General features: G+C 46.3%; 1 protein-coding gene across 1 annotated transcript in view; it reads left to right on the forward strand.

Moving 5' to 3' along the window:
• Window positions 1–18242, forward strand: part of LOC142964600 (homeobox protein cut-like 2) — a 69699-nt gene that overhangs the window by 13931 nt on the left and 37526 nt on the right. The gene's annotated exons all lie outside the window — the stretch shown is intronic.

The following is an 18242-nucleotide window of genomic DNA, read 5'->3' on the forward strand; positions in this document are numbered from 1 at the left end:
GGCAGTAACACAATTCTGTTTAATATGCTATCAATCAGCCAGTGGGTTCCCATTTGTACATACGGTATTATGAGTCTACTGTTCCCCCGACTATCGCGGCGCTGCTGGTGTTTAGCTGCTTCTCGTGTCCTCCAACAGTGTGTCCCTATTGTCAGTTTGTCTGTTTAATATGCAAAGGCGGTCATTCGGGGAGTCATTTTGGACCAGTGTAAACGAATCGGCAACAATGATTAGCTGGCGCTGCAGAGGAAGTGCCCATCATTGTGTTAGTGCATTTGGAGACCGTCGCTCCTCCCTCAGGTCATCTCGCCACTGCTCTCTCAGCCTCGCGGAGGGAGGACGCTCTCCGAGAAACACCCCAACAAGCTCCACAGTAAATACACTGTAAGTGGAGTTACTTAATGGGAGATTTTGCATGCTTAATTGCAAGTATGGATTGAAGGTCCATTAAAAGACATCAGTGTCTTGCAGTCCGGCATACAGTTTGAATATACTTGAAATGGATTGATCCATTGACTTCCTGGCTTTTCTATTTGAGAGAAGTAATTAGAAACAAAGAGGGCCAAAGCCATCTTGAAGATGATTTGAAAAACAAGAAATAAAAAAACATTGTATAGCATCCAGACGGTCCTTGCTTCGGATGCTGGACATTTTGTTGTTTGTTCAGTGTATGCAAGCATGCTTCAGGGTGGCACCGTGGACGTCCGGAGGGAAATATCAGGCTTATTTATTGGAGCCTTTTTAGCCCCAGCTCAATAGCAGCAGTCTGATGGCCGGGTTACAGAGGGACTATCTGGCAGAGGAGGAGGTGGAGGAGGAGCTGCGCCTGGCGTCAGCCCCACTGACAAGCTCTTATTTACCGTCCAGATCTATGACTCATTTTATGTACCTAATCGTAAAGCACTGAGATTTATGTGAGGTAACGGGACAGTAGGGAATACCCCAGGAGACTGGCAGATCCAGACCCCCCCCCCCCTCTCTGGCCCCTGCTCCCCTGGCTGGGCTTCAGGTTCACTCTACCTGGACAGGAACGCCAACACCTTCCAGGAGGAAGAGTGTTGGAGCCCAGATGAGGGAGTCCATATTTCTGCCAGGTATGGACAGCTGATAGCACATCTAATAAAGAAGAAGGTCGTAAAAATTGGATGGGCTAATGGATGACTCTGTAAGGATTAATAACAGCTTATTGGTCAGGTGCAGTGACCTCTTGCGGAGCTAACAATGCAGCGGCCAACTGGGCAGCTAGATGACCAAACCAATAAACAGTGTCAGGGGGGGGGGGCAGGGAAATTAAAAGCGCTCTTGTAATTTTTGATTTCTACTGTATCCCCCTTATGTATTATTTTACCAAATCCTGGTTTGTTGTGTGCAGTTGCATTTTGTTGGTTTATAAATAATGTATTAACTTCAGGGAGGAAAAAAAAATCTAAAGGTTGACATCCTCACTTACTATCATTTCTTTCTCATGTCTGCCACTCCAGCAATGGCAAAGGGGAAGTGAAAACAAGAAGGTATTGTAAAACTGCCTTTGTTCTGACAGCAGCGCTCTCAGGGCCTGTTTTATATTCCTGCCGAAAATTAAAATTAAACTTTCATTGTTGTGCATGCTGTTTAATCCAATAACGATCTGATGTAACAAAGTGGCGTAATATCTCTCAGCATACTTAATCGGAGCGGACTTAGCCCTGTCACTTTATATTAACCTCTGCTGCAACAGGAGAAGGGCTTCACTAATCTGCCATTGTTGGGTTTGGCAGTCTGTAGCTGGTGCAAAACAGATTTGGCAGTCAGCGCGAAAGTAAAGGCTTTATAATGACAGCGGGGCCTCTCTGCTATTTCAGCTAATAATGTCAAAATCTAATAATGCTGTGGCCCTCGGAATTAGATGGGAGGTGAATGGGTGGCAATAGTGGCGGTCTGGAAAACGATTTATTTTGGAGGGGGGGATAGGCTCAGCTATCCCACCTCTTCTCATTATGTCACCCACGTTTTAGGCTGCAAATTGGCAAACAATTTAATCCCTAATGACCTTTTAAATTATCTGTGTGTGTGTGTGTGAATGGTTGCTTTGTATTCTGTTAAATCTGTATAGTCCAGAGGAAGTCGTGTGAAATAGTGGACCATCCTGACATCTGACATCATAGTTAGATCGCCATTGTGTTAACAGGATATTAGGTTCGCCGGGAAGCATCTGAGCGAGGGACCTGAAGAGTCTCTGCTAACAGAGTGACCTCACACAACTCAGCTCAGCAGCATCTGCAGCGTCATCAAAGCACTTGACTCGTGTGCCGCCGCCTCCCCCCTCCCCTCCCCCGCCTGAACGCAGCCTTGTAACTTAAAACAAAAAGCTGATTGGCTGCTCTCTCAGCCTCCCCTCATCCCCTCCTCTGTGGAAGAGGTCTCAGCCCGGGAGATAAAATAGTAGTTATTTCTCATGTGCTATGCCATTTTGTCAGTTTGACTGTTCCACTTATTCAGTGTTTTTTGACTTGCTGAGCTTGAGGGGATGTGAGTGCCATTTCGCAGCCAGATCTGAGTTGTGTTGATTGAATTAGACAAAGTCGGAAGATAATTAAGAACCGCAAGGCGCTGCAAAACTGTCTGCTTCCAAACTGGTGAAAATGAGACGCTGCCACATCAATGAGCTAGCTGGCTCTGCTTGATGTCAGTGGTGGGTTATATCAGTTGACACCCTTACCTCCTAGTGCTGGAGCCAGTTTCCCCCTTTCCCTTTAATGTTTCTCCAAATATGATTAATCACAAGCCGTAAAACCGTTGCTTCTGACAGTGCACCACGTTTGCACAGCTTTGTTTGTTTCTTTCACGGTAGTAATATGATCCTCAGCTGCCAAGTGTAGTTTATGGCATAAACATAACCCCAAAGAGGTGTGTCTGGGAGTCAAATGGGAATTGCAGCTTGGCCCAGAACGTCTCTAACGCTTAACTCGTGATTTAGTATGTCTGCAGTGTTGTTGCATCTATGTTTTTTTTTTTAACATCACAGTATTTTGTCTAAAACACAGTATGATCTGCGCTACATTTAAATCCCTTCCAACTTTCCTGTACTGTTAAGCCAAAAGGTGAGGCATAGTGAACTACTTTCCTAAAACAAAAAAAACATTTAATGTATGTAAAGTATTTTTTCCCCAGAAAGTCATTCATGGATTGTGAGACGGAGGGCTCAGGCAGTTGACTCTGTCTCATAATGTGCTGCCAGCTCATGTGCATTCAGGCACTTTCTCAGCCTCTCTCTTTCTACCTCACCCATTTTATTTTGGTACCCTATTTTATGGATGTTGGCCATGTTGGTGCTTCTTTTTCTTCATTGCTGGATAGGTAATGTAGCCGTGAGGTTAATGTTGAGAATCGTATAGCTCTGGCACAATAAAATTGACAACGTGAGACCTAGAGAGGTATGATTATGGTATAGCGCCGACTATGTGTGCATGCATTTTTGTGTTTGTGCGAGCCTGAATGTGAAAGAGGGGGTTTCGAAGCCCCAAAGGAGCTGGACTGTAGGCTGGGGAGGTGGGAGCGCAGAGGAACACGGGGTGTCAAAGGCTAATTTTCAAAGCCACTCACGGGCGCTCATCTCTCACCGTGAAGTGGCAAGCGTGGCAAGTGGCTTGCACGTTGTCATGGATACTAAAGCATGGGACCCCAGAGATGGGGGAGCGGGGGACGAATGGCTGCCCCGTCTATAGGATTCCTGTCAACTGTGGCCTGATAGATGGCATTGACGGATCATTTGTCATACTGTAATTGTTCGCAGCAAACACAGAATACCCACTAGTATAAACAGTAGTGTGTGCCGCTGGGCTAATAAAGCGGGAAAATGGAAAGGGATTCACTGATCCACTGCCTCTTTCACTTAAAGAGACAATGGCTCTGTTGTCCGGCACAAGGCGGCCTGATTAGAGCCGTGAGGGCTGAGAAAAAGCTTCGGCCGAGAGAATAAAACAGGGCAATCATAAAGCAAACGGCAGTCACTTCTCTGTATCGATGTGGCTAGGCGGGGGTGAAGTCTGTGAGAAGTGTTGACAGCTGAGGGAACAACGGGAGTAGGTCTAGGGAGTGATTCGTTTTCTCCCCCTTCTCTATTTGGCCACTGAAACGGTGGCGGAGAATGCTTGTCCAAGATAACAAATACAGCACAAGTGCAGATGCATGGCTGGGACTAGGAGCTCTATCTGCCACAGGGCTCTGAGATAGCCAGACGCCTGAGTTGAGTACAAATGACTCTGGGTACAAAGGTACTATTTGTTCTCCCTTGTTTTGGTATGGGCTCTGTGTCTTTGCTATTACTGTTGGGATTGACCTAGCGCCATCTCTCTGCTTGGAATGCTCTCTCCGGCCCGGCTTTGTCTGGGTATAGAGGCGCTCAGACAGGCGTGACTGTCGAGGTATGTACGATACATGACCCGGGGTTTCTAATGTGAACTGGAATTGGCTGAAAAGCACTTTCATCAGTTGGGATTCTGGGGGAAAAAAGTTCCAGATTAATGGTGATGGTGGAGTGCCAGGGCACCAGCCGGACACGATACTTCACAATACTCGCCACATGTTCAACATTAGTCATCCAATCCGGGAGGTGATCAAGATTGTGTTGTATGCTGACGTATTTTTGCTCACTCTTCTGCTCACGTCATACTTATCCAGGCAGCGTGTTACTCTGTTGCCACATGCTCTGTTTTCCGTAAGCATTTTTAGAGATGCACCGATCGATCGGCCGCCAATCAAAATGCGACAGTTTTCAACTGATCGGCCATTAACGTTGACCCGCTGGTCAGTTTCATATTTTCAAATTTTGATATATATATATATATTTTGTTTTTTTACAGTTTAATAGCGGCACACAGCGACACAGACCCATGACATGTCGCCGGTGTAGAAATTCTTCGTTGCGATCGAAGAAGACATAAAGCTGCAATTTTTCACAACTGCAAGTCCAACATAAGCTGTGGAAGAACAACCTTAAAAAACGTAGTCAGACACTTATATTGTAGTTCAACAGCTAACAGCTAACAGCTAACGTTTACGGGGTTGCATTGACTTGCATGATGATGCGTTCAAGCTCTACACAGTAAAAACGAGTATAGAGAAGGCCAGTTATAACGATATCATGATGTGTAAATATAATCTCATAAAAAAAAATAGTTTTTGGCAAGAAACTTGAATAAATGTAGGTGTTTGATGGAAATGTTTTCACAGCCATATAAAGTAGATATTAGAGCGGAAATATTGGTCCGTGCATGAAGTATAATTCATCTGCCATTGTTCACGTTGTGTAATGAAGAAAGTCAAATTCGGGGTGTTGCCTAATTTTATTTGCCTTCTTGTGCTCATGCAAATGTATCCTGATACGTGTGAGTTCGTTCTTCGATAGCCGATGCTGCTTAAACGCGGTTAACGCTTTGCCTGTTTCACTTTTCAATTCGCTTGACTTTTAAGAAATGACAGATATTGTTTTCCTGTGCCTGCTGCTCGTTGGTATTATTGTAACATGGATTTCAGTCCAGCCAATCAGCTCCTTCCCATCTTAAAACTTAATTTTGACTCTTTTGTCATCTGTTATTAAGTTGTACTAATCATTATTATTGACGCTTCCTTGTTAAATAGAAAGAGACATCGATTCTTTCTACAGTCAGACTCATCACACGTCTCAACACTATAGCCGGCATCAATTACCCAAATAGTCTGAAGCCTTAATTCAATTTATACATTTACACACAATAAAATAATTTAAGGAATCATTATATACAGATAATTCCAGTGTTCATGCCCATTGGCGAATTCAAAATTGGAAGAAATATGACTCTATAACTGTTTGTTTATTTATTGAATTTATCTCTCCTTAAATTGCTCACTGGAGCAAAAATGTTCGAAAATTGGCAACTTTTACTTTGAAGGCGAGCTGGCTCTGTTTCCGGCTCTCGACTTCCTTGACTCAATTGCCATTGATCATGTTGGATAATGGAACGAGCTCACGTTTTGACGTGCAGAATTGCATTGCACGTGTTCATCAATGCGACATTAACACAGGCAAAGCATTAACCACGTTAAAGCAGCATCGGCTATCGAAGAACGAACTCACACTTAACAGAATTTGCTGCACATTTGCATGAGCACAAGTAGGCAAATGAAACTAGGCAACACCCCAAATCTGACATTGTTCATCACACAACGTGAACAATGGCAGATAAATTATACTTCATGCACGGACCAATATGACCCGTTTAACCTTCTAACACTAATGTTAGCTTGTAATATGTATAAATAAAACTACTAATGCCAAGATTTGTTTTTCATCAAAGCAAATATTTTAATTAAAATGATTTCTTTCCTATTCATTTGAATGGTGTTTTGCAAATAACCACTAGTAAAGTAAAAAGGGGCAGTTGAAAGTATTTTTTGGGAAAGTGACGAAAAAAGTTAGTCCGGAGCGTTTGCTAACGATTAGTATTCTCAGACAGAAAATTGGACTTAAAAATCGTAAAACGGCCAAGAAAATCGCTATCGGCGCTTCTCTAATTTTGAATGCAGGAGGCAGCTGGTAGTTGCATGATGTGTTGACTAAATGTGTGTGTTGGGGGGAGGCCCGTGTCCTGCTGCCTGCCGATGTAGTGTGCCGAAGCGAGCGCTGCTGGCACTCCTCGTGGAGCACTTCACCCCTCCGACTGTACCCTGACAAACTGTGACGCCTGGAGCACTTTAGGCTGACCCGGCTCCTCACCTCCTGCCTGATGGACAGATTAAAGGACCATTAAGCATAATTACTGTTTCAGTTGGAGAGGCCAACTCATCCTGTCAGAAATAGTTACAAATTGCTGCACCTCTGGCCCCTGTACGGTTCTTAAATACTGAATTTTATTACATTTGTCTACTTTCTTATCATCAACAAGTTTGGGCTTTGACAATAAGAAAAGATCGGAAAAGCAAAACGGTGACTAATGGAAATAAGCATATATGTATTTTTGACGTTTTACCATTGCGATAGGTCTTTCAGTTTTTGTGAATACGTGGCTCCGAGCCAATCGGAGTGAGTCTGGTGGCAGCGGAGAGGAACGTGACAGGTAGTTGATGTGATCTGGAGTGGAGCGGTGCGAGTGTGTGGTCTGATGCGCTGTCGGTCTGATTATGTAAAATGCGGTGAGATGGTGTAACATTGGCTGGCTGTTGCAGTGGTTTGCCAGCTCCAGAGGGCCTGTTGCCAGTTTTACACGAGAATATGCAGCGACGCCTCGTAATGTTCTCCTCTCTGTATCCATAAGAAAACCCACACTGCCGCCCAAGGGAAATTGGTCGATACCATCAACCCAGCTGGAGGCCCAGGCGGCAGTCGGGAGTTTTCCCATTTTTTACATCAACGCTGATGTTTATTATGAGATCTCCCTTCACTGTAACCTGCCGCTCTTGCGCCTCTTCTCTTCCTCATTTGGCCGATTATTACACCCATGGTGAGAACAAACAGTTTCCCTACTTAATAATTCACATCACTTTCATCTGATACTCAGTTACCATGGGCAATTTAGTAGTTGAATAATTTTGTGAAAAATTAATTTATTATCGCTGTGCGTTATGAATCTGGAGAGACGGAGAGTGGAGTGGTGGAGGATTTTAAATTGCGTCTGTGGAGCGAGGGATCCAAGGGTAGGTAATGTGTTCTAATGTTCTCAGCCATATGCATTGTTTTCAGGGCTCATCGGTTTTACATCGATTCCCACTGAAGTGTTTAATTGCATCATGAATATGATCTAATTCTGTCCTTTTCACTGAAACTGGAGCACTCTCTGTAAATGATGTACGGCCTTCACAGCACCACATCAGGATGTATTTTATATGGAATGTAAATTATAGTGTTAAATTAGCCTGGAAAGATAACTAGCTGGCACGGGGGAATGGACTCAACAGTTTAATTTAGTGTCAAAAGGCCGTGAAGGGATAAATCACCTCTCTCTCCCCTCTCCACTATGCCATATTAGGCTTTAATCATTCTCCTTTTCTTGTAATATCACTCGTTTCTCACTGCTGCCAAGGGAATTCTTGAGAACTACACTGCATTTCTCACAGCGTCAGTTGGTTACTTGTAAATGCTTCAATTTGAGCACATGGAAGACAGTGTTGGCCTCTTTTTTACTTTTACCCTTTTTTCTGTTAAATACTGTACACTTTCTCCGGAGATCCAAAATCCTCTTGAAGATCTGGAATTCACTTTTTGGTTTTTACCAGAAGTAGCATCTTTTTTTCACCGTAGCTCTGAGTTAAGTACAAAAGCAGGTGAAGAGGTGCTAGGCTTCAAGCCGTGAGGTTTGGTTTATAAGAAGGACCTCTCCTTCTCTGTCCTCAATGCTAGAGTGGGCCTGCCATTATCTGAACTTACCCTCCTTGACTCCAACAGGCCACTGTGCCTGGGAGCAGGCCTGTCTCAGCCTGCTCTATCTGCTGCGATTGTGTTCTCGACAACAACTAGAAGAAACCACCTGGCCAAGATCTGGGTTTTAACGTGAGAACTCACTTGGCTTTGTGTTCCCAGAGTCCTTGCTGGGAAGTGAGTTTCACTTTGATTCAGGCGGAGAGAGAGAGAGAGAGCTTGAGGGGCCAGATGACACCCTCCGGGTGACGTAAACACCTTAGCACCTTCATGAGTGTACTACCTGGTTAGTAGTAGTTTTACGAACATGGATATCTGAACCCGACTACTCACCACTACACAACCAGGGCACCTCCTCTGCCTTTGAATTCCTCCCGCTGCACTGCTGATTTTGACAGCTCTCTGGAGAAAAGGGCCCTTAAATTATCAAGTGGGGCTGTAGTTGTTTTCCTTGTTGTTTTCATCCCTTAGGAAGGGGGGGGGGGGGGGGGGGGGCAGGGGGGCTTTGTGGAGAAATTGGTATGTTAAATGAGCTATGGGAGGTCTGCTGAGGCTTTTTTCTTTTTTTTTGAGCCGGGGTTCAGTCAGACGAGAATTGCTGCGTTGGGCGTTTGCGGCAGCTGTGTGAAGTCATTTTCCGGGAGTGCAAGCGGGAGAGAGGTGCGGATTAGGCAGCGCCTCTGAGCCGGAACAAGTCTGTCTGGGAAGGGATGAAGGCTACAAACCATAGATCTAATTCCCGCTCACGCTGCTAGACAGCAGAGACACTCACACACAGCCAGTGTGAATTAGGCCCATTTGCTCCCCTCAGTCTGAAGCGAGCGAACACAGGAGCAGACAGGGAGAAGTTGACAGACTCCTCACATCCTGCCCTCTCTCCCGACTCCCCGCGCTGCTTCCAGCCCACCTCCAAAAGCTGTCTCCAGCTCGCGCTCGTTCTTTTTTAAATTTTTTTTATTGTTTCTTGTGCTGCAGGTCTTTATTATTGCTGACATTAACATGAACAACAGTGCAAAAACAGGTTCCACTCTAATCCTGGGAGGGGTTAAAAAAAAAAAAAAAAAAAAGAAGGGCATTCCACTGGCAGTGCAGAAAATGTTTGCACCTGTGGCCCCATTGATTGCGTGCTTGAAGCTGCAATGCTCAGAAGCCCATGTCTTTTTAATGTGTGTAATGCTTCGCCTCGGGTCATGCGATTGCCCCGAGGTTAAGAAAGGTTCACGAGGCCGTGTGCAGCGGTGGATGAGCCGATTCGCCGATCCTTCTTCTCCTCCTCTGCTCTGCCCTCACATGCACCCCGAACCAAACCTTTAGCGCCCTCTCGTCCGAACCTGACCCCAGAGCCGTGCAGTGAAGGGCCGGGATCAATGGGGCTGACCCAGATACACTGTTCCCCCTGCCTCTTTGTGATTGGACACAGTTTTGCTTGTGGGTCAACCCAAGTTTTGGAGCGGCAGGAGGGGAAGTTGCGATTTAGACCCGAATTAACCTCTGAATGCTATCCATCATGTAACTAGTGATGGTCCATGGGCCCGCAGGGTCTGTGGCAATCTCGCTAAAAGTGTTAACAGCAGTCCTGCTTTTCCCCCTCAATTCCACTTATTTCAGAAGAACCTCCAAAAATCAATCGGATTGCTTTAGTTATTAAGGCTGGTTTTAGAGCTGTGTTAGTGGTGAGGAAAGATGGAGATGTTGGTGTGAGGGCTTCCCCCCCCGTTCTCTCCCCGTTGTGCCTGTCTCTCCCATCACAGCCCTCTGCACCCTGCGTGCCCAGTAATGAGTTGTATTACATGCTCTGTGGTGAGCATGTCTTGTGTTAGGAGGCTGCATTCAATCGTTGTACCGTGAATGGAGGGGAAGGCTCTTTGTGTGTCTTTGAGGGGCACTGAATTGAAACGGTGTGCACCGAGTGAAGCTGATGAGGAGCGAGCGAGTCCTGAGAGCAGCATGCGGACGGCTGGCAGGCAGCAAAACATTGTAGCATGTTTGCGTGCGCTTGTGCGTAGACATGCATCTAACATTGTGTCTGCCAGTGCTCTCTGTGTGTTCACTGCAGAGCTAGGCGGGTTTTTCCAAGGAAAACGTGCCGCCGAGCTGGACGTAAGTCGAATTAGCTGTAGTTCCACGGTTTACTTATCCCACATTCTCAAGCGGCCTGCCAAGAGGTAGTGTATATCGTGTGAATGAAAATCTACTCCAGTCGACTCATTCATCACTTGAGCCTCTCATTGTGACCCTTTTACAAGGACTGGCAAGGGGCCTCGCTGTGGGCTAAGTGATTTTATGAGGCGACATCATCGGGCTCTGGTCTTTTTCCTTTTTGTAGGAATGCATTTTCTACTTAGATGGCAACAAACTGCATTTGCACTTAAAACATATTCTGTAATCTTCTGTTATTTTACATACAAATTGCATCCCGGGCGATGCATTCATCATTGCTCATATCCAGCCCACTCCTAAATGAAAAATGTATCCGAGATGAATAATGGATCCCTCCATAGTATAATTTTGTGTTTCTTGAATATAGGCGAGAGTTCCTCCTCTGCGTTATCCTCTAAATTTTGCCACCTTGCCTTGGATGAAGTTTTAGAGGAGGGAGATATGAAGAAAAATTACTTATTTACCGCGGTTATTGTTTACTTGAGAATTGTTACAATATGAAGCTTCCTCGACACACATAATATGTGGAAGATGCCGTCCCAAAAAAATAAATAAAAAGCACACGGCCCTTGCAATTCACGGTGTAGCGACTTCAGGACACATTCTAACGGCAATCAATCACGCTCATGTGCCGTGCCGTGTAGTATCCTACGTGTTCAGTCTGTGGAACAGTTGGTTGGGAGATGATAAGGTTTGCAGCTATAGCAAGCGTACACACAGGTGCCGCTGTAGTGCTAGTGTTGAGGGGTTCCTCTGGGGGCTATGGGTGGGCAGCCTTGTGTGAAGCCGGGAGAATTGAGGTTGAGTAGCTGAGCCCTCTGTCTTTATCTCTAATTACATGGTGAAGCTCGGGGAGATTGGGCAGAACTGTAAAGCCCCCACAGATAGCTCGGTACACCCCCTCCTCTTCCTGTAACACAGCAGGGTCTGGGGATGTGAAGCAGAACCAGGTCTGTTGGGGCTCTAATCCCACCACAGACGTTCTCCCCGGGGAGTTCCCGCTGTTCTTTCCTCTCCACAGTCTGCCACATTGCAACCCGCCGCTGGGGGAGAAGCACGCCGAGGCTCCGGCAGCCCACTCTGTCGTGCTCTACTTGCTCCTGTCGGTTTTTTGTCGTCCCCAAAGTTTCCCAGCCCGTCCTGGGAGACATCCTGACACCGAGTTGCAGATGGGAAGCGTTGGACCGAGGCAGCTGGTGTCACAACGTGGATTGGAATTCACAGTTGGGATAAAATATGAAACAAATATGTCATTGTACATATGTTTTCCACAGTTTGTTCATCCAGCTGTTTCCTCACTCAGTCCCCCCACTCCTCGCTCCCCTTTGCCTCGCCATATAAACCCTGATAGGGCTGGCTGATACTAATCCATTATTTGTCCCCTTGTGCCCAGTTCTTCTCAAGAGCGGGTCCAGTCACTTCTAAGCGTTTTCCTCTGTAGCTGATCACGCTGCTGGATCACTCATAAGAGCTCTGTCTTCTGGATTTGAATGTTTGCACTTTGTTGTTTTGATGATATGAGGCAGAACTATCAAAGGAGAGCGCAGAACATACTTCAGTACAAATGAGAAAAAGATGAATTATTCCCAGGCAGTTAAGTGTCCTTTGATTCCTTTGCAAGTTTAATCTGCGGAAATCGATAAAAGGATGCATGTTGGGCTTGGGAGTCAACAGCAGCCGTGTTTGATGGGTAAACGGACAACCAGATGGATGATGTGGGGGAGCATTCATCTTTCTTTAGGCAAATTGGGCCGCTAGGTCCTGACTAATTGATTGATTGCATGACTTGCTGATACAATCAAAGCCTGGCCTGATTTATGGCGATAAATCGATTGATTAATACGCTTTCCTGTGCAGAGGTGGATCCGTGATGGTGGTGAGAAGTGTGTGTGTGTGTGGGGGGGGGGGGGGGGAGACACCTCCAAGTCACACATCCGTCTTGGAGCCGTCAGCCTTGTTGGTTTAGTGTGGTAATAAGGAAGGCCTGGATCTCCCAGCTGACATTTACAAAGAGCCGGTCGGCTGTGACCCGCTCCCTAGATTAACCTCCACTTGTTCTCATAAGCACCACTGATATTAAAGGATGGGGAGCAGCAGCAGCAGCAGCAGCCGAAAAAAAAAAAATGAAGTGTGACTTTTTTTTTCAGTGCACCGTTTGCATACATCATTAGGAGGGGAACAACGAAAATCAATTGCACATTCCAGAATAAATAAAAACAAATATCTTGAGCAGCGTAATGCGAGGGCCTCTTGTTGACTCTTTCCAGATTACATTTAGCCGGGTGTTTAAATGCTGATTTACAGCAAGATGGAGTCCATTCCCCTGCACTCGTCTGCCTGTCTGCCTGGCCTGCTCAGAATATGAAATGGAAGTTAAACACTGTGAATCTCCAGTGTGGGGAGGAGGGCTCTGGACGTGTGGGCAGTGTAGCATCAAATAGATTGTGTTTCCTCCCGTGTAAACGCCTAATGTGTGCCGAGTGCTCTGACACAGATGAATGTAAGGAATTTGCTGTAAAGACTTTACGGCCCTTTTGAGAGACATGGCTGGGAACCGGTAGTGTGGAACCTGCTCCACGCCCCCCCCGAATACACGTCCACAATGCACGTACACACTCGTGCGCTTGCACAAGTGCTTACACATGCACACATGTCAAGGCGCACAGCCCTCCGAGGAGAGCAGCTACATCAAACTGCTACGGCTGGCGCGGACATCGGGGATGCTTTTTTATTTGCTTTGGGTCAGAAATGGCGGCCCTGATGATGTGATGCGAATCGCTCTCACGGACCTGCTCCACACTTTGTGCTCTGGTATGGCAAGAAAATAATCCCGGCGTTTGTCCTGACCGGGCTCATCGTTTAATATACGAGAGCTACCTCCTGCTGCAGAACAGGGCGAATTATAAAGTGATTCATGTATAAACTGCCCTTTCAAGTGACTGCTCCCATTCTGCGGCAACGGAAACTCGTCTGCCAGATCTCGGAGCCTTTGTGACGGCGCTCAAAGCTCCCGGCTGCTTGTTGTCAGCGCCGGTTTTATTCCCACTCTCACCGCTCTATTTAGATCCATTTATTTTTGGTTCAAATGCTGTGAAAATGAAAGTGCGACGGAGAGAAGGAGGGTAAAGGAGCGTTCCCGCTCTCTCAGACAGGTGGCCCCGGTTTATGTCGCCAGGCCCCAGGGGCCCCCGCTAACCGAGTCTGAGCGAGAGGAGGGACCCGTCTCTCAGCGCTACACAGGTGGTGTGAAACGCAGCCCTCTCCTCCACACCTGAAATATTCAGATTCTTCCAGCGGCGTCGCTTTGATCTCGCTGCAATCGACAAGGGAAAACGGAGGGAGTAGGGGGGAGAAAACAACAAAAACAAGAGGAAGAGCAGCACACCTGAGAGCGAACAGATTGACATTTCTTAAGAGAGAATAAACAATCGCAGGTTAGCAGCGTTGCATCGCTCCGGCTCGTCGTTTCAGGTGAAAAGTGGGCCATCGCGGTGATGGCTGCATCTTCGGGAGCCTTCCTCCTCTCCCACTAACTGACCTCGATGGTGAAGCTTCACAGAGACAAATCCCCCGCAGTGCACTCCTCTTCCCCACTTTGACAGAAGCAGGAAAGCAAACCTTGTTTAAGTTCGTACCATCTCTGCTCTGCTCCTTTTTTAAATGCGTCCCCGTTAAAAAAACAACAAAAAACTTCAATGGCTGTTTTTCTTGTTCTTGGCTGCGGTGAAACCTCCCCGTCGCTCTTCCACATTCACGTCTCCATTTGTGCCGATCGTTTGGCCGACTGAGGTTATCATGTCTTCGCTCAGGTTTCAGCCCACTAGTCTGCTAATGAATCATAGGACTGTGCAATTAGTCACCCTGCATGTACCACACAATGACAATAGACACCCTGATTGTAACCACAGAGTTTGAAAGGAGCAGAACAATGGTCGCCCTTAATGATGATAAATAAGGTGTTGTAATTGGCCTTCGTTTGGATCAGTCAGTCATGGATTGTAATTTGAAGTTTCTAATTGGAGGACATTTAAAGTTATTCATTGGATTCGGAGTGGATACAAGGTCGTTTTGAGAGGGCTGTATTGAGATGTTTCCATGATACCTCTTGATACAATTTTTAATAAGACTTGACAATAAATGGAAATAGAGCCTCCCTGATCGTACTAAGATGTGTTACCAGTATATCAGTGAAAAATAAGAGATATATGTGTGTGTGTGTGTGTGTGTGTGTGTGTGTGTGTGTATTTAAGTGTGCATGTTGGAATTAAAGAGAGAGAAGTGTTGACAAGTAGGCTGTGCTCTGGTGCATCAGGCGCCGAAATGAAGCAGGGTATGACGAATAATGGCTGACAACACCAGTCACACCTTTTGCTGATGGTTGTAACGCTCACAGGCTTCTCCTTCCTTTTGTAAGATTTAGCATGCTGTTTGAAGACAGCCTGACTGACTGGGGATTAATTATTTTGGATGATTTATCAGACTTACCAGTCCAGAGTTTACAGAGATGTCAAAATTAAATGTGATTTTCCTCGTTGGAAAGTCCTCACAATCTATACGCTACCTCCATATTTCTGCACTGTGCCGTCAGTGTTGCTGCTGCCGAGTGGACAGTTGCAGAATGTGCAGGTAATTCATTGGGCAGGGATTCCCAACCTGGGGTTTGGGACCCCACAAGGGGGTCGCACGATCTGCCTGAGGGGTCACGAGACAATCATCAGGATAGGAAACCAGAAGAAAAACATTTGCTATTAAGTATTGTATGTTTTTACGTATTATTTACTTAACGACTGACAATGTTGTTATTGGCTTTGCTTAATGGCAAAGGAAATATTGGACATTTTGGGAAATACGCATCATTGCTGTGTGGCCGAGAGTTAAAATTGACAAAAAGATATATCTGTTAAATATGCATAAAGTGCCACAAGACAATTAGCTTAGCATTAGCTTAGCAGAGAGACTGGAAATAAGGGAAAACAGCTGCCCTTTGTCCCTGTCTTAACGCCCGCAACTTTGTTTTTCCTTGGACGGCGAAGGCGTGACCCGCCCTACTCTGCTTTTGATTGGCTGGTACTTGTTGCCTTCGTTGTTGGAGTGGTTAGGTTTAGGCGTGAGGAGTGAGATTGGTCAGGGTCAATCATAGGCAGAGTAGGGCGGGTCATGGCCATAGCTTCATATCGAGCAGACATACGTGAGAGTGGTATCAATCTAACCATGTTTGGGTGTCAGTTCCTTTGCGATTGATAGCAGACCTTTTCTGAATCATAATAGGGTCAAGTCCACCTGTCACCTCGCAGCAGGTTATAACAAGCTCTCAGGATTATATGCAAATAGTATTTGACCCATGTTTGATTTGGCGATGGCGGTGTGGATCGGAGCAGCTCTAGTTAAGCTGACGGTGAGTAAAAGTGAAGGAGCAGCAGTCGGTGGTAAACAGATGGAGGGAGATGCCAGGTGATAGCGCCCCCCCCCCCCAGTGTCTCCCTGTCAGAGGCCGCGAGCTCAGCTCACGTTCCTGGCACCAGGTCACAGAGGTTAGAGGCTCCTCCCGCCCAGCTCCTTCTGTCTGGACGGTCCAACAACACACACACACACACATACACACACACACACACACACACTGCTGTTCCGCCCTTAACTGATATTTAGCTCAAGGAGGCCAGATAAGAGTTCATTTTGGATCTTTCATATGGACAGGCGCCAATGTGCGCTCCTCCATCCCCCCACCATACGGCTCCCTCCTCCCTCGGTGGCTGGGGGTTGGTGGGGGGGGGGGGGGGGGGTCTTGCCAGTAATAATGTTGAGGCCAGACTAGACTGCAGTGATTGGGGCCATTGATTGTGGTGATTTGATTTATTGATCAGTCCCCCCCCTCTCAAATGTGGCGTCTGAGATGCGGGGCTAATCTGAGGCAGCTATGGACGATCTTTTGCCTCACAGAGGACGGGAGGCGAAAAGGAATGCATGAAAGGAAACTACACTTATCTTAATCACACACTGGTCCCTGCTCTGCCTTTGCTGCAGCCTCTTGTGTGCGGATGTCAGCGCACATGTGTCTCCGTGCACGCATGTGCGCCCACCCGCTCTTTTGTGCCGAGACCTTGCGTGCGAGCGTGTGTGTGTGTGTGTGTGTTTTTGCGTCGGTGTGCGTATGCGGTGGGGGGTTGTGAGGCAGTACAGTCACCAGGCAGAACAGAGTGGATCTATAAATTGATGGAATTCAAAGCCTCCAGCATCGATTACCATTATAACAAACAGCAGCACACAGAATGTCTGATTATTTTTAGACAAAGATTCTGTGCTCTCAGCAGCTATTCTGCTGATGCTGTCACACTTTCAGACATCTGCCTATGATTGCAATTAGATGGGATACAAAAAGAAAAATAATACCCCATCTGCATTTCCCCCTCTCTCCTCCTCCCCATTTTTTTCCTCTTTAATTTGTGCTGCCCGAGCCCAGTGCACACAATAGTGATTTTGACTCAGTCTACCTCATTGCGGCACCTTGGTAGTTTTTTTCCCAGTTGTCAACATTTTCCACCATGGGCTGTCTTTGTGAAAGGCAAGAAAATAGCTTACCACTACAGATGTAATCAAGACGAGCTGGCTTTAATGAATCAATGTCAAATCTACTCCAACATAATACATTAGTGAGTCCCACATTTTACCTAAAACATTCGCACTTGGACAGATTGTTACCGTACATCTCTCTCTGCTCCCGTTTTCGTCAAGAGCTATTGTCTTTGCCGGATTGGGTTATTAGACTTTTTTACTCTGTTTGTTGCCTACAATCGGCGTAACTTCGTTCCCATCTTTTAAATGAAGCATAACACACTTGACAACCAGCTTACGTTATGATCCTCAGTGCTTTGTCTTTGCACAGATTTGTTGCCACCGCTGGCCTCCATTCTTCTTGCTTGGTTTATCTCTCACCCAATAGAGTCTGAAGGGACCACTCCCTGCAGTCTTTGCTGCAACACACTTGCATAAACCTGAGACCTCTTAACGCAGTGTGAACGGTTGCCTGTCAGATCATGTGAGGGCTCGCCACAGACGCCGATAGCATCCATCTTTGGTCAGTGTCAGAGGGGCCGAGCCCACATTTGTAAGCTAAAGGACATGTGAGGCATCTCTGCTTTTTTTTCTCCCCCTGTTGTTCAGCAGTTCATTGAGCTTCAAGTCCATTTACCGACTGCCAACACGCTGCAGGTCTATCCTGTTAAAGCCAATAAGCTTCTTGTTTCTTGGTCTTTGCTTTTAAGTCAGAAGTCACCAATTGCTTTCCCCCTCGCAGATTGACTTGAAGACGCCAGGACCGGGTCCTGGCTACAAAATCCCTCCTTCTTGTCCCTCCAGCCCCAATGACAGCTCCGCCCTCCCCAGGGGAAACTCATCAATTATAGCTGGATGTTTGACTGGCAGAAGCTTAATGACAGGAGCTCTGTATTGACCCAGACTGCCATACGCTGAACATTTTTGTCCCAATCGTCCTTTTCAAAACCTGTCAAATGATTACAGAGAAACTCCTTGAGTTGAACTCGCCTTTTCCCCTTTTTAAGTCATCGTAGGTATCTGTGTGTTCATGCAAATGATTCCGACGAAAGGATGAAGCCCGGCATAATGGCGGGAGATAAGTGAATTTTTATCGGGGATCTCAAAGGTGCCCTGGTTGTAGGTTGAATCGGATCACATCTGATTAGGAAGCAGAGGAAAA

This window comes from Anarhichas minor, unplaced genomic scaffold, assembly GCF_050575085.1.
Source record: "Anarhichas minor isolate MPS153535 unplaced genomic scaffold, ASM5057508v1 ptg000030l, whole genome shotgun sequence".
NCBI lineage: Eukaryota > Metazoa > Chordata > Actinopteri > Perciformes > Anarhichadidae > Anarhichas > Anarhichas minor.